The sequence below is a fragment of the Tamandua tetradactyla genome, chromosome 12 (genome assembly GCF_023851605.1).
Source record: "Tamandua tetradactyla isolate mTamTet1 chromosome 12, mTamTet1.pri, whole genome shotgun sequence".
In the NCBI taxonomy this organism is placed as follows: domain Eukaryota; kingdom Metazoa; phylum Chordata; class Mammalia; order Pilosa; family Myrmecophagidae; genus Tamandua; species Tamandua tetradactyla.
This window is the reverse complement of record NC_135338.1, coordinates 48,107,988-48,121,581: the sequence shown is the minus strand read 5'-3', so window position 1 is coordinate 48,121,581 and position 13,594 is coordinate 48,107,988. Positions and strand designations below refer to the sequence as shown.

Sequence of the window (13,594 nt, the reverse complement as noted above, 5' to 3'; positions counted from 1 at the left end):
TCATTGTTAAACACCCACTGTTAGGATCAGGACTATTAGATAAATAAAATACTGCTGTATATTCAAGCATGGCCTTTACAGCATTATATTAAAACAATAAATCAAGTATCACAGACTCAGCATTTGAGCCAGCTTTTATTGCATTATTCCATTCTCTCCATTATCCAGCTTTAAAATCCCTCTCCCTGCATTTATGATTTTTGAAACATTACATCAGTTATGTCCCCATGGCACTTTAATCTAATCCAACACTTTAAGGGGTAGGTAAGTGTTTAGGACACTGGGCCAGACTCTGATCATTTTACGAAATCGTTGTTTTATAGAAGAACATTACCTTTATGACCAGATTCTATGGTGTGTTTGGGGGGACAATCTGGTTACAATTACAAATAGCATTTCTTAAGAGCTGCAGTAGAAAGCTCAGCCGTTTGAAGATGAGATATGGCTTCCTTAATCGCTTATAGCATATTGATGCAAGATGTCAAAAGGAAACATGTCAATGCCCCAGCTTGGTGCCTATCCTTGGGGATTTTATGTTAACTGTTGGCTCAGGTGGTTCCAATGGAAAAACTTTCCATGCTCTATGCCCTGAAATAACGTTAGTATTCCATAAGCACAATCACCACCTATATCAAAGGAGAGCCTTTATGTACTCGCTGATGCAGTATGTTAAATTCACCCCAAATGAACTGGATGTCATTAAGCCTTTAGAGCAATGGGGTCCTTCCACACGATGGGAAGTCAGTCCTGGAAGAGGGTTCACTTGCAGTGCTGCTTCTCGATCACTTGGGGAGAAAAGGGTGTCCATTTGTGGTTGATCTTTAAGCACTGCCGATATCCATGTGCTTGGTTGCTCAATACCCATGTATTTTATTTTCTTGTATTAGGGGAATAGTGCATAGATAAAACTATTGTTAAAAGAAAACCCAAACTATGTCAGTGGGATACTGTTTAAAATTCAAGTGGTCTGTCTTTCAAATTCCAGGAGTCTCTGGGAAGCCAATAAATGTCAAAGAAATGTCACAGTATTAATGTATTTATTGGGTCCACGGTTTCCTTTCTGAGGAAGCTTTGTGACATTTGGTCATTGCATTCTTTAAAGGTATCACACAGAGTGACGGTGCCATAATCACATCAAATGAATCGCAGCATTTTGCTCTGCACAATCAACTGTCCGAGCATTAGACAGCGTGGAAGGCACTTCCCACTGGGGCTTGCCTTTGCCACATGATTCCTTTAGCTCTGATGTTAAAAGTAGGTGGACAGATGTGTCTCAGCGATCAGCAAAGGTTGGGGTTTGGCTGGTCTTTGATGTTCCTCACCTTCTTGGTGGAAGCCCTTCATTGTTACATGGAACTGAGCTGCTGGGGTTTTTAGCAATCACCTGTGAGGTGAAGGAAGGTAAGCTAGGGCGTGGAGGGAGGGGGGTGTTGGCAGGCAGCATTAGCAAGTGTTTTCCAAGACCAGTCTGGCCCTCCCTGAGGGAGCACGTGCATCCTTCTCTCTGCTCTGTACAGAAAGGCTCCTAAGGTACCCTGGGCCTTCCTGAGTCAGCATTGCTCAGTCCTTTAGGGACTGAACTGAGCTGAACTGAATTTACAGGGAGTCAATTTGAATAACTGTCTTTCTTTCTGTTAGTAAAACTGAGAGTGGATATGGCAAGTATTTCGTGAAAAATACCGCATCAGTATGGGAAAGAAATAATTTATTTTTTTTTGCTATCTCTTCATTCTGTGATTCTCTCCCTTCCCCCTCAAACTACCCAAATGCCACAGCCAAAATGTTTTCCTTTTCTTAATATTTTGAAGCCAATGTTTTCTGAGTGACAGGCACTCAGAAATTATGTACTCAGCAATTTATGTTTGCATTTTCTGTGCTTGTCCCTGCAAAACACGTGAAATTATCCATTTTACTAGCGTGGAAACAGAGGCTCCGATTTGCCAACACAATCTATCTGTTAAGTGCCACAGCTGATGTTCGAACTCAGGGTTTCCCAGCTTCTCTGTCCACATTCTGGTCCATCACATCCAGAGGATGCTTAGGAAAAGCCTGGTCCTGAGTTTTTGGGTCTTACTATACAAATAGAAGCTCCTGGGCAGTACATTCAAAATAGTTCAGCGCTGAGCTCCCCCAGAAACAAGATCATGACAGAGGGCTTACAAACCACAGCGCTTCTGCTTACCCAGATCCTTGTTATAGGAAATGGAATCACAGTCACTTTGGCAACAGACGTTGCGAGCAAGATGCAAGGTTAATCATCAAACAATGCAGTCCAAGGCAAAAGGATGAAGCTTGGGATAAGCTGAAATTGAGAAGAGTGTGGCTAAGAACAGTGATTCTGTTGCATGTAATTTATTTGAAGCTTTTTAAAAAAAGTCTTGAGTGGATGATGATTAGCTATTAAGGAAAAGTATTAAACACAGGGATGCAAAGAAGTAAAACATTCTGTATGTAAAGCACACTAAGATTTGTAGAATCTTTCGTTTGACTATCCTCTAATAATACAAAAAAAAAAGGGAGGACCTCAAACTACACAGGGAACAAAGTCCTGCTTGTGGAAGAATGTTGGAATGCTAGAAAAAAAATTCTTTAGAAGGATACTCCGTCAATCTAAAGTATTATTGTAACAATAACTCCTCACTCCCCATTTGACAAACCACCCCAATTTGTTCTGTTGCGCTTGAGCCTATCATGAAACGTTTTACACTTGACTCAACCTGCAATTTGTTCATTCCTGAACTCAGCCTTATATGAGAGCCAGACTCGGATCCAGCAGGCATTTATTCAGATCCTGTGCTAGGCATTTTTTTATACATCCTTCTGAAGTATTCCTGCCTCGAGGCGTCTATCGACCACACTAAAAGGAGCATCCCTCACTGTGGGAGACAAGGGACATTTTCTAGCCTCTTTTCTGGGAATGCATTAGCGGAAGGTGTTAGGTTGAAAACAGACTCTGAAAACCAAGGTGCAGATTAAGTTTATTGACCTAAGTGAAGTGTGTGGGAGCAGAACTAAAAGAAAGTTACTGCTCAAAGAAAAGTGGCGGGGAAACAATTTATATATCTGCTTAGAACAAAGTAAGAGTATGGGGGGCACAGGGAGGGGGACACAAGGAGGACGTGAGCTATGGGAGTGGTCTGGGCACAGGGCATCTTTGGGTACCATAAATCTGCAAAAGCTGCCCAGACAGAATGTTTGTGTAGGAGTGGGCTTATCTGGTGAAGAGTAGCAGACCAGGTTCCTCTTTTTCCATGGAGGCGGGGTCTTAATTAGCACTGCAAAGGATTGTTGGTATGTCAGCCTGCCTCAGTTGCTTTTTGTTTCTTCTTTGTAGTTTTTTGAGTAAAAATGGAAGTTTAAGCAAATTAAGCTATTTACCATTCTAACTTCACAGTGGTCTTATGTCTTAAAAGACAAAAACACAAAGATCAGATACCCAGTTAGATTGTCAGACAACCCCTATGTCCCTACTTAGAAGAACCTTAATAATTTGGACTCACTAAAGTATAATCTATTCCAGGTTAGATATAAGCTTGAAAAATCACTTGGCTGCGTGAGACATGTGTGATCTCCCTCCAAGAACACATCCTCTGGAAACCCAGTAGATACCCTATTGACATATTAATAATCAATGCCACGTTTACTGATGGTTAAAGAAGGATGTTGACCAGCTAATCTATGGTGACCCTGTTTTGGCTCAAGTATATAGCTCTGCTTGATAAATTTGCATATCTTTGAATATTCTGTGATTCAGAATTTCTTCTCTCACTGATCTTGGATGAAATCAACCTAATGAATGAGAATTTTCTATATTTCAGTGTTGACAGCTTTCCTTGCATAAGTTTGATGATTGTGCACATTTAAATTTTATATCCAGGAAGTTTTATTCCTTGAAGTAAGAACAGATTACACAAGGGTTTTGAAAATATTAATTAACGGCAACTACATAAGGATTTAGTAAGAGGATTGGGGATGCTTTGAGATCCGTTTCTTAACTTTGCCTGACATGACAAGAATATCTTCTGTCTAAGGAAGTATCTGGCATCATACGTGGTACAGTTTAGAAAATGGTCCTGTATGCAGTGAGATGGAGGAGTTCTATTGCAGAATGCAGTAGTGTAGTTTGCCTCTATTTTCATATTTCATCATCTGAATGTCTGTATAGTATTTAGCACAATGGTAATGGTTAGTAAACATATGCAAGAATTTTGTAGAACACCTGGATGAAAGGGCAAAACAGTGTGATGGCATAAAATCAGAGAGAGGATAAACTTGTTTTTTGGCAGAGTTCCATTCACAGAAATGGTTTCAGGCAGTTTTGAAATGTCAGGCTTAAACTAGCACATGTGAAAAAGTGGAAGAGAATAGGCTATCGAATTTAAATAGGAGAAAATTTTAATTTTTTTATGTGTTTAAGAGAACTTTGAAGTATTTTTAAACAAGCACAATTGGCCTCCACTGTATAGTTCAGAAAATAAGACAAATGCTGGTTTCTGTGCATTCAAATGATAAAGTGTGTAGTATTCATTTTATGAAATAATATTATTCCTTCAAAAAGTGATGTGTAGGAAAATAAAGATAATCTAGAAAATGTAAAATGGTAAGCAGTAGGACAGGAATCACTTTAAAAATATTATCAGCATTTTTGGTGAATTTTCTTTCAATCTTTTCTTCTGTGCCTTTAAAAAAGGTTTGGGTTTTCCCTAGTCGTATTCCATTGAAATACACAGAATGATTTGTATAATAATTTGTGTAATAAGTCATCTTTTGTCTTTTACATGAAATGAGTATTTATGTAAAACCTAAGGAAGAGCAGCCAAATTTTCTGAGAGGCATGAACTACCCCAGAAAACAGAGCAAAGGGTTGTAAAAATTTAAAAAGAAAATCCATTGTTACTGTTAGACCATTTTTTTCTTCTCTGTTGGTTATCTGCTTCTCTGTTCCTGGGCTGCAATATACTGCAGCGTCTTAAAGGAGAACAGTCGGGGCTAGTGGTCAAGTATCCTGGTTCTGGAGCCAATCCCAGCTCTCCAGCTCCCTGCTGTAGACTCTTTGGGTAAATTTCCTCATCTGTAAAATGAGGATTATAGAACTTTCTCTCCCCAGTGACTGTTGTAATGATAGTGCAAACTAATGTGTGGAAAAAGCGCTTAGAGCTTTGCTCTCAGTAAATGTTAGCTCTTAGTCGATAACAAAAGACTGCTTTTAATCACATCATTAATAAAGTTAGTACTGACAATAATAATCCCCTAGCTAGCAAGTACCATGTTACATGTATTTTATTCATTACAATGGATCTGTGATACACGCATTAATGTTCCCACTTTTCAGATGAGAAAACTGAGGCTTAGGGACATTACATAGCTTTTCCAAAGTTTCCCAGCTGGTACGTGGGAAACCAAGTCATTATTTCTTCAGGACTTCCTGTGGACTTTGAAGCAAGCAAAACCCAGATGTTTATAGTCTCCCTTGTGTAGGTGTAGGAAAAGCTGCAATTGGAGAAGGAAGTGGATGGGAAAAGGAAATACTTTAAAGAAGATTTGTTGTGATTTACATAGGGGTTCTGTACATTCAAATAGAAGACGTGAGTTGTCTTGAAATTGCTTTTAGCAGCCACATTTTTTCTTTTAGCCCCACTATTCTGAGATCAGACCATATACATTATAACACGTTGATTGTTGTGTACAACGTCTTTTGTCGTTTTAAAAAAAACAGCAGGGGAGAAGAATGTCTGTTTTCCATGAGGTATGACAGAAAAAGAAGACGCATTTTCCTTCTTCAATTTTCTCTAGGAAATTAGTCATTGCATCTGAGAATGGTAGCCCGAGAACGTGAGTTTTCTGTTCTTATGCATGATTATGTCATCTGCAAACAGCTTTTGAAAGAAACACCCAGGGTAATTTATCAAAGAAACTGCTTTTGACTCTGTTCTCTTCCCTGGGGTTTATGAAACTTCAGCAGGTGGCGTTCTGGTGGTTAGCGTGACAAGCTTGTGAAATTGCAACAGCTAGCAAGGGGAAGAGCAAGTCGATATTTTGTTTCTTTCATAGGTAAAAAAGAAGGGGGGCAGATCTAACATATGTTGGGTCTTTTCACAGCGTTTACTTATTCATTCTGCTAATATTTACTGAGTGCCTACCAATGAGCAGATGGTAGGGAAGACCCTGGGCTTACAAGAGTATGTAGATGGAGTTGGGGAGGAACAGAGACCCATGCTGTGGAGGTAGAGGGTCATGTGGGAATGTAGAGCAGGGACCCTTTGCCATGTAGGAATTTCTTCTGCCCCTAAGATTTTGCTATTGAGCAAATTGGGGCTTACAGTGGTAAATTGATTTTGCTAGCTAGTCAGTAAGTGTACTGGCTTGAAAAGATGTATGTACCCTAGAAAAGCCATGTTTTAATCCTAATCCCATTTTGTAAAGGCAGTCGTTTCTTCTAATCCCTATTTAGTATTGTGTGTTTGAAACTGTGATTAGATCATCTCCCTGGAGATATGATTTAATCAAAAGTGGTTGTTAAGCTGCATTAGCTGGAGGCATGTCTCCACCCATTTGGGTGGGTCTTGATTAGTTTGCTGGAATCCTATAAAAAAGGAAACATTTTGGAGAAAGGGAGATTCAGAGAGAGCAGAGCAGAACTACAAAGCCACAAGAAGCAGAGTCCACCAGCCAGCGACCTTTGGAGATGAAGAAGGAAAATGCCTCCTGGGGAGCTTCATGAAACAGGAAGGCAGGAGAAGAAGCTAGCAAATGATGCTGTGCTCGCTGTGTGCCCTTCCAGATGAGAAAGGAACCCTGAAAGTGTTCACCATGTGCCCTTCCAGATACAAAACTCTGACTATGTTTGCTATGTGCCCTTGCACTTGAGAGAGAAACCCTGAACTTCATCAGCCTTCTTGAACCAAGGTATTTTTCCCTGGATGCCTTAGACTGGACACTTCTATAGACTCATTTTAATTGGGACATTTTCTCGGCCTTAGAACTGTAAACTAGCAATTTATAAAATTCCCCTTTTAAAAAGCTATTCCATTTCTGGTATGTTGCATTCTGGCAGCTAGCAAACTAGAACAGTAAGGAAGCCAGGATTCTTTCTAGTCTGTGTGAGTCCCTCAGAGTCACATCTCTCAGAGAATGTACAGGGTTACACAGTGTCTCCCCCAACTCATGTCCACCCTGAACCTCAGAATGTGAACTTCTTATTTGGAAATAGGGTCTTTGCAGATGTAATTCATTAAAATGAGGTCACACTAGATTAGGGTGAGCTCTAAATCCAATGACTTGTGTCCTTACAAGAGGGCCATGAAGAGAAACAGACACATAAACAGGGGGCAGAGGGCCATGTGCAGACAAAGGAAGAAGTTTGAGTGATGCAGCTATAAGCCAAGAAATGCCATCAGAAGCTAGGAAGAAGGGAGGACAGATTCTTCCCTAGAGATTTTGAGGAGGCATGGCCCTGCTGATACCTTGTTTTTGTATATCTAACCTCCAGAAGTATAAGAGAATAGTTTTTTTGTTTTTTGTTTTTTTTTTTGCTTTAAGCCACCCCATTTGTTGTAATGTGTTATAACAACCCTAGAAAACTAATTCAGATGGTCTCCAAGGAATCCATTTATTTTGGTTTCTTTGGCTGCTCAAGCAAATGCCATGTCATGGGTTGGTTTAAACAATGGAAATTTAAAGGCTCAGAGTTTTGAGAGTAGGAGAAGTGAAAATTAAGGCATTATCAAGGTGATGTTTTCTTCCCGAAGGCTGGTGTTCTGGGGTTGACTGCTGGTGAATCTTGGTCCTGGGCTCCTCTCTCACATGGCAGTGCACATGGTGGCCTTTCCTGGATTCTCTCTTCTCTTCTGGGTTCCGCTGATGTTCAGCTACTGGTTACTTCTGTAGCGCGAAAAGCAGGAACAAGGCCGCAGGCCTCCAGGAACTTTCCGTGAAGTTAGAACAGGCTGAGACTAAGGATCTGCAGTTTCAGGAAGCAGGTTTTATTAGCTCCTGTGCACAAGGGCCCAGCTGAGTCACCTCAAAAGTCTGAGCCCTGAACAAAAGGCAACCTTAGCTTTTATAGACTGTACAATATGTTAAAGACAAGGCAAACAATTGGCTGATTTAAGTTGAGAATGGCCCAGAGCTGAACCATTGAGAGGCCCCCACCCCAGGAATGTCTTCTTTTGCCTATGTGCATTTTTACCAGTTTCTGAAGGCTGGGGGAGGGGGTTTCTATACCAGGAAGTGTGCCTTATCTCTCTTGCCTGCAAGGAGAGGGGGTTTGGGGATTTTCCACAGAGAGCACAGCTGAACTCTGAAAGAGGGGAAGGCCTGCCTGCTACACTTCCTCACTGGCTTTCTCTCTGTCTGCACTTATAAAGGACTCCTGTAATAAGGTTAAGGCCCATTCTGATTGAATTGGGCCACACCTTAAATGAAGTAACCTCATCAAAAGATTCTACTTATAATGGATTCATACCCAGAAGAATGGTTTAAGTTTAGGAACATGTTTTTCTTGGGTACATACAGCAACAGTCAGCAAACCATTTAAAGCACTGTTTTTCCTAGTTTTCCTCTTCATGCTCTTAAGTAGTTTGCTTCACTCAACTCTTCCCATTTCTAAGGTGTGACCATGTCTCCTCTTATACTTTGCATTTTTGTGTCTAGCTCTCTACTCCTCCTTCTCTCCTCTCTCCTAAGTCCCTCTTTGGGGGCTGAAGATATGGTAGTACAATTGAAGTAACACAAATAATCCTAAATCCTATAGAGACTGTAATTCTGGGTTAGCAGAAAACTGAGTCCAAAAGAGCAGGGGAAGAAGTCTCATCATGGCTGGTCTCCCACGGTGGCAGAAAACTGCTGTGGGTCAAGGTTGGTAGATGGCAGCTCTGCATGCCCCATGTCATGCTGGAGAAGACAGACCGATTTATAAATTAAGTGAGGTTTTACCCAATTGACTGGAGGGAAGAGGGCCCTGACTCTGAGAATTCCTGTTCTGATAAGCATCTTGGGCTCCTTGCTCCCAGGTTCCAGGTTTAAGGTCTAGCCTGGCCCTTTCATTAGCCATAACGTTTCCCCCAGGCTGTGGAATGGCACACAAAAGAAACAGAAGTGGAGGTGAAAAAAGCCGAGGGTAGCCACCTAGCATGTGTTTTTGACTTCCCAGAGAAGGAGGTGGGGATAGGTGAGGTCTGGAAGATGATGGCTTAACACGTATCTATGATTTTTCTGACAAAGAACATGGTGGATAAGCACCTCTTATCTGCAATGAAACCTGCATTCAAATCCTGATGCTACCGTTAATGGCTGCATCAACTCCGGCTGCTTACGGAGCTTCTCTGAGCCTCAGTTTCTTCATCAGCCTTAATTTCATAAATATGCCAAGCTCTTTCCTGCTTCAGGAACTTAGTACCCTGTCCTTGTGATAGCTTCTTCTTGGAATGCTCTACCTTCAGACCTTCATCTTATGGAATCTTTTTCATTAAGCTTATCACCCTAAGCGGCTCCCCTTTACCCCCATCTCTCACTCTCCTATTATGTAACTTTATTTGCCTTCATAGCATTTATCAAATCTGACACTATTGTATTCAGTTACCACTTTACCCATTTATTGTCTAGCTTTCCCATTAGAATTAACACCATGAAAGCTGCAAGTTTTTTTTTTTTGTATGCTGTATGATGGGGGTCATATTTCATTTTTTTTACATGCGACTATCACATTATTGAGCCGCACGTTTTTTTTTTTTTTTAATTTTTATTGTGTAATATAACATAATACAAAGCACAGAAAAAAGAAGGCAGTAGTTTTCAAAGCACTCTTCAACAACTAGTTACAGGACAGATTCCAGAGTCTGTCATGATACCATTGTCAAGTTAAATAAACTTGACAGCCATCACCTCAGATTTTTCCTTCTAGCTGCTCCAGAACTTTAGCGACTAGAAGGAATAAATATTTTTTTTTATCATCACAATTGACTTTTCAATGGGGTAGGGAGATGGAACTAGTTGATGTTCTAGAGAGACAACTCCTCTAGGTTTCAGGACTTATCTGGTCCAGGGATCCATCTGGAGGTTGCAGATTTCTGGAAAGTTGCCTTAGTGCATGGAACCTTTGTAGAATCTTTTATTTTGCCCTAGGAGTTCTTTTGGATTGGCTGGAATGGTTTTGGTAGGGGTTTGGCAGTTACGAAAGGTAGCAATGTCTAACTGAAGCTTAAGTAAGAGTAACTCCAGAGTGGGCTCTTGACTCTACTTGAACTCTCTCAGCCACTAATACCTTATTTGTTACACTTATTTTCCCCTTTTGGTCAGGATGGCATTGTTTATCCCATAGCCTGAGGGCCAGACTCATCCCTGGGGTCATCTCCCAGGCAGCCAGGGAGACCTGAGCTGCAAGTTTTTAAAAAAATTTTATTTACTATTGAAGCCCCAAGGTATTATATGCTATTCAGCATATAATAGGTACTTAATAAATACTTGTAAACAATATAAATCATCTGTAAAAAATGCAGATTTACATTGTAGGATTATGGTCATGATTAAATGAAGTGATACAAGCTTAAGAAATATTAACTATTGTTATTAAAATTGTGGTGAATAAACATTAACAAAGGAAAATTAATAGATAATAATATAATAAAATAGGATGTTCCAAGTTATGCAAGTCTAATGAACATTTCTAGGTCTAAGGAACATAGAAATTGTTTATCAAAGGAAACTGTCTTCACTCACCTTCCCTTTTTACACACAAGGAAACTGGGTTTCAGGAGAGCTTGAGCAACTTAAGGACACAAGCTTTTGACAACATTGTAACAAGCTTGATATGTACAAATATTTAAACATACATAAATTTATGTGCATTTTGGGGAGGAGTGGGGAAGGAGTGTGTGCCAGTTTGAATCTGTTGTGGATCCCTGAAAAGCCAAGTTCTTTCATCCTCATACAGTATTGCTGGGTGGTTGCTTTTTGATTGTTTCCATGGAGATTCAACCCACCCACTTGTGTGTGGTAACTTTAGATTAGACGGTTTCCATGGAGATGTGTCTCCACCCATTCAAGGTGGGGTTCCTTACTGGAACCCTTTAAGAGGGAACCATTTGGAAAAAGCTTTAGAGCCCATGCAGCCAGACACCTTTGGAGATGAAAAAGAAAAACGCCTTCGTGGGAGCTTCAGAACAAGAAGCCTGGAGAAAAAGCTAGGAGACAATTTGGACATTTTCACGGCCTTAGAACATGTAAAACTTGCAACTTAATAAATTTCCCTTTTTAAAAGCTATTCCATTTGTGGTATATTACATTCCGGCAGCTTGCAAACAAGAACAGGTTGTATTAGTTTTCATTGCTGCATAACAAATTACCATACGTTTAGCTGTTTAAACAACAGCCACTTATGATCTCATGGTTTCCATAGGTCAGTTTTGACATAGCTCAGTTGGGTTCTCTAATCAGGGTGCCCCTCTCAGGGTGTCTCTCAGCTGGCTGCATACTCAACTGAGGCCCTCGGGGAAAATCTGCTTCTAAACTCATTCAGGTTGTTGGTGGGATTCGGTTCTTTGATGTTATAGGATGGAGATTCCCATTTCCTAGCTACTGGAGAACACTTGCAGTTCCTTGTGGTGGGCTCTCTTATAGATCCTCTCAGATCATCACAGTTGACAGCAGGACCCCTCACATTAAATCCCCTTCATATTTCGAATTTCTCTGACTTCTGTTGTTACCAGCTGAGAAAGCTCTTGCTTATGTGTTTAGGTTAGCCCCTCCCAGGTAATCCCCCTTTTGATTAACCCAAAGTCATCTGATTAGTAACCTTAATGACATCTTCAAAACACCCATTGTATTCACAGGTTCTGCCTATACTCAAGGGAGGAAATTATGCAAGGATGAGGGTCATCTAAGAATTCTGCCTACCGCAAGGGGATAGAAGTTCTCAGCATTTTTTTTTAAAGATGACCAGTAAGTTATTTCCCTGGTTTTCAGTTCTGGTTATCCCCTGGCTTCCTGCTACATCCTGGAGCTTTTCTGTGTTTTCTAGCAAGTCTCTGAGAGAGGTGGGTGTGGCAGTCATGGAAATGTGCCATCCAGAGCGCTGCTGCAGATAAAGTAATTGAGATGGCCTTAGTTCTGAATTCACCATCACTTTCACAGATAGCCTCACTTGGCATGGGCTGCATCTGCCAAGGACTGAGTGTTGTGAGAAGATGAATGATAAGCTAGTTTGGTTTGAGAACTCCCTGTTTGCCTGGTTGAAACTTCTTAGAGTGTGCTGCAGTCCAAGACTTCCTTCTCAAAACCCTTGCTTTCCTCTCCCCTTCACAGAGCCAGAACTTCACTGTTGTATGCTGGTCTCCCCTACCTTCTCTGGCTTCCTCTCCAGCTTCCTCAGAGCCATTTCCCCCAATAAATCTCTTGCATGTCAAACCCTATCTTGGAATCTGCTTCTTGGAAAAACTAACACAAGCGGTGCCAGGAGTGGTTTAAGAAAACAGGTAATAAGATGCGATTCTGGGACTGATTGACTCAGTTCCTGGTGGGCAAACAGGATACTGTCATGAGTGCAGCATGGACAGTCCCTGCAAAAAGTGGTAGCTCAATTGCTAAAGATTTCAATCAAAGGTGACCTAAAGTCACCTAAAGTTGACCTGGGAAGACCACCTGGCAGAGACCAATTCCTTTGCAGATGCAATTGTTCAGCCTTTTGAAAGATAAATAGGAAAAATGCCTATGAAGATAGAGAAGTTAGCTGCTAAGTTACATTGATACTCTGCAGAGAAATAATGAGAAACTGAAGGACTTTAACCAGCAGTAAAGACTAAGTATGAGAACCAGAAAATCTTTTCAGAAGCTTACAGAGTCTTTCATCTCCTGCATAAGAAGAATGGACACAGCTGAGCCATGGACAGAAGATCTGATAGTGACTGTTGCAGAGCTCCAGGGATATTTAAATGCTCAGCCAAGATAGATCTTTTCTGCTAAGGTCAGGGTCCTCAATAGGAAAACCAGGACCCTGAAATGTGGAACAGGAATGAGGACATCTTGAAGATGTTGGCTCTGCAGATCCCCTGAATCCTCAGAGATTGCAGAGGTGACCTGATCTTTCCTGTGCTAGAAAACACTGATGGGGTCCTTCTTTTACAAGGCAGTGGGTGCTGACCCCTGAGAGTTGTCACCATACCTTGGCTTCCAGCATAAAGTCTAGCATAACCTGATTAGGAAACCTGGGCCTAATGAAGGAGAAAATCTGTGGTTAATTCCTTAATCTTGGTTTAACAAGATTACTCTTTAATCTTGGTTTATCAAGATTAAATTGAAAGATTGAAGTCCAGCATAACCTGAGTAGGAAACCTGGGTCTAATAAAGGAGAAAAGAGATTATACCCAAAAGGAGCTACAAGAATTATCAAGAATGTACCATCTCAGGAGCTAGAGAAATATCCCAGAGACTGGGTTTAAGCATATATGATGAAGGAGAGTGAAATATAAGATTGGATGAGTAAGAATTCATTGACTTCAGAACACTTTTTTGGGACACAGTCTTAACACTCCTGGAGAACCCTGAGGGATGGAGCAAACTCACTGACAGGGTGGCTCATAGAATCCTTGAGAAAATGAAG

The 13,594-nt window shown here is 40.9% G+C and overlaps 1 long non-coding RNA gene across 1 annotated transcript in view; it reads left to right on the top strand.

Moving 5' to 3' along the window:
* LOC143652089 (uncharacterized) overlaps positions 1 to 12,403 on the top strand; it is a 46,681-nt gene extending 34,278 nt beyond the window's left edge. Inside the window, exons 2-3 of the long non-coding RNA XR_013160407.1 lie at positions 11,829 to 11,937; positions 12,301 to 12,403. This is a non-coding gene — a long non-coding RNA (uncharacterized LOC143652089). The remainder of the gene's footprint in view (positions 1 to 11,828; positions 11,938 to 12,300) is intronic.
* Positions 12,404 to 13,594: the final 1,191 nt, after the last annotated feature.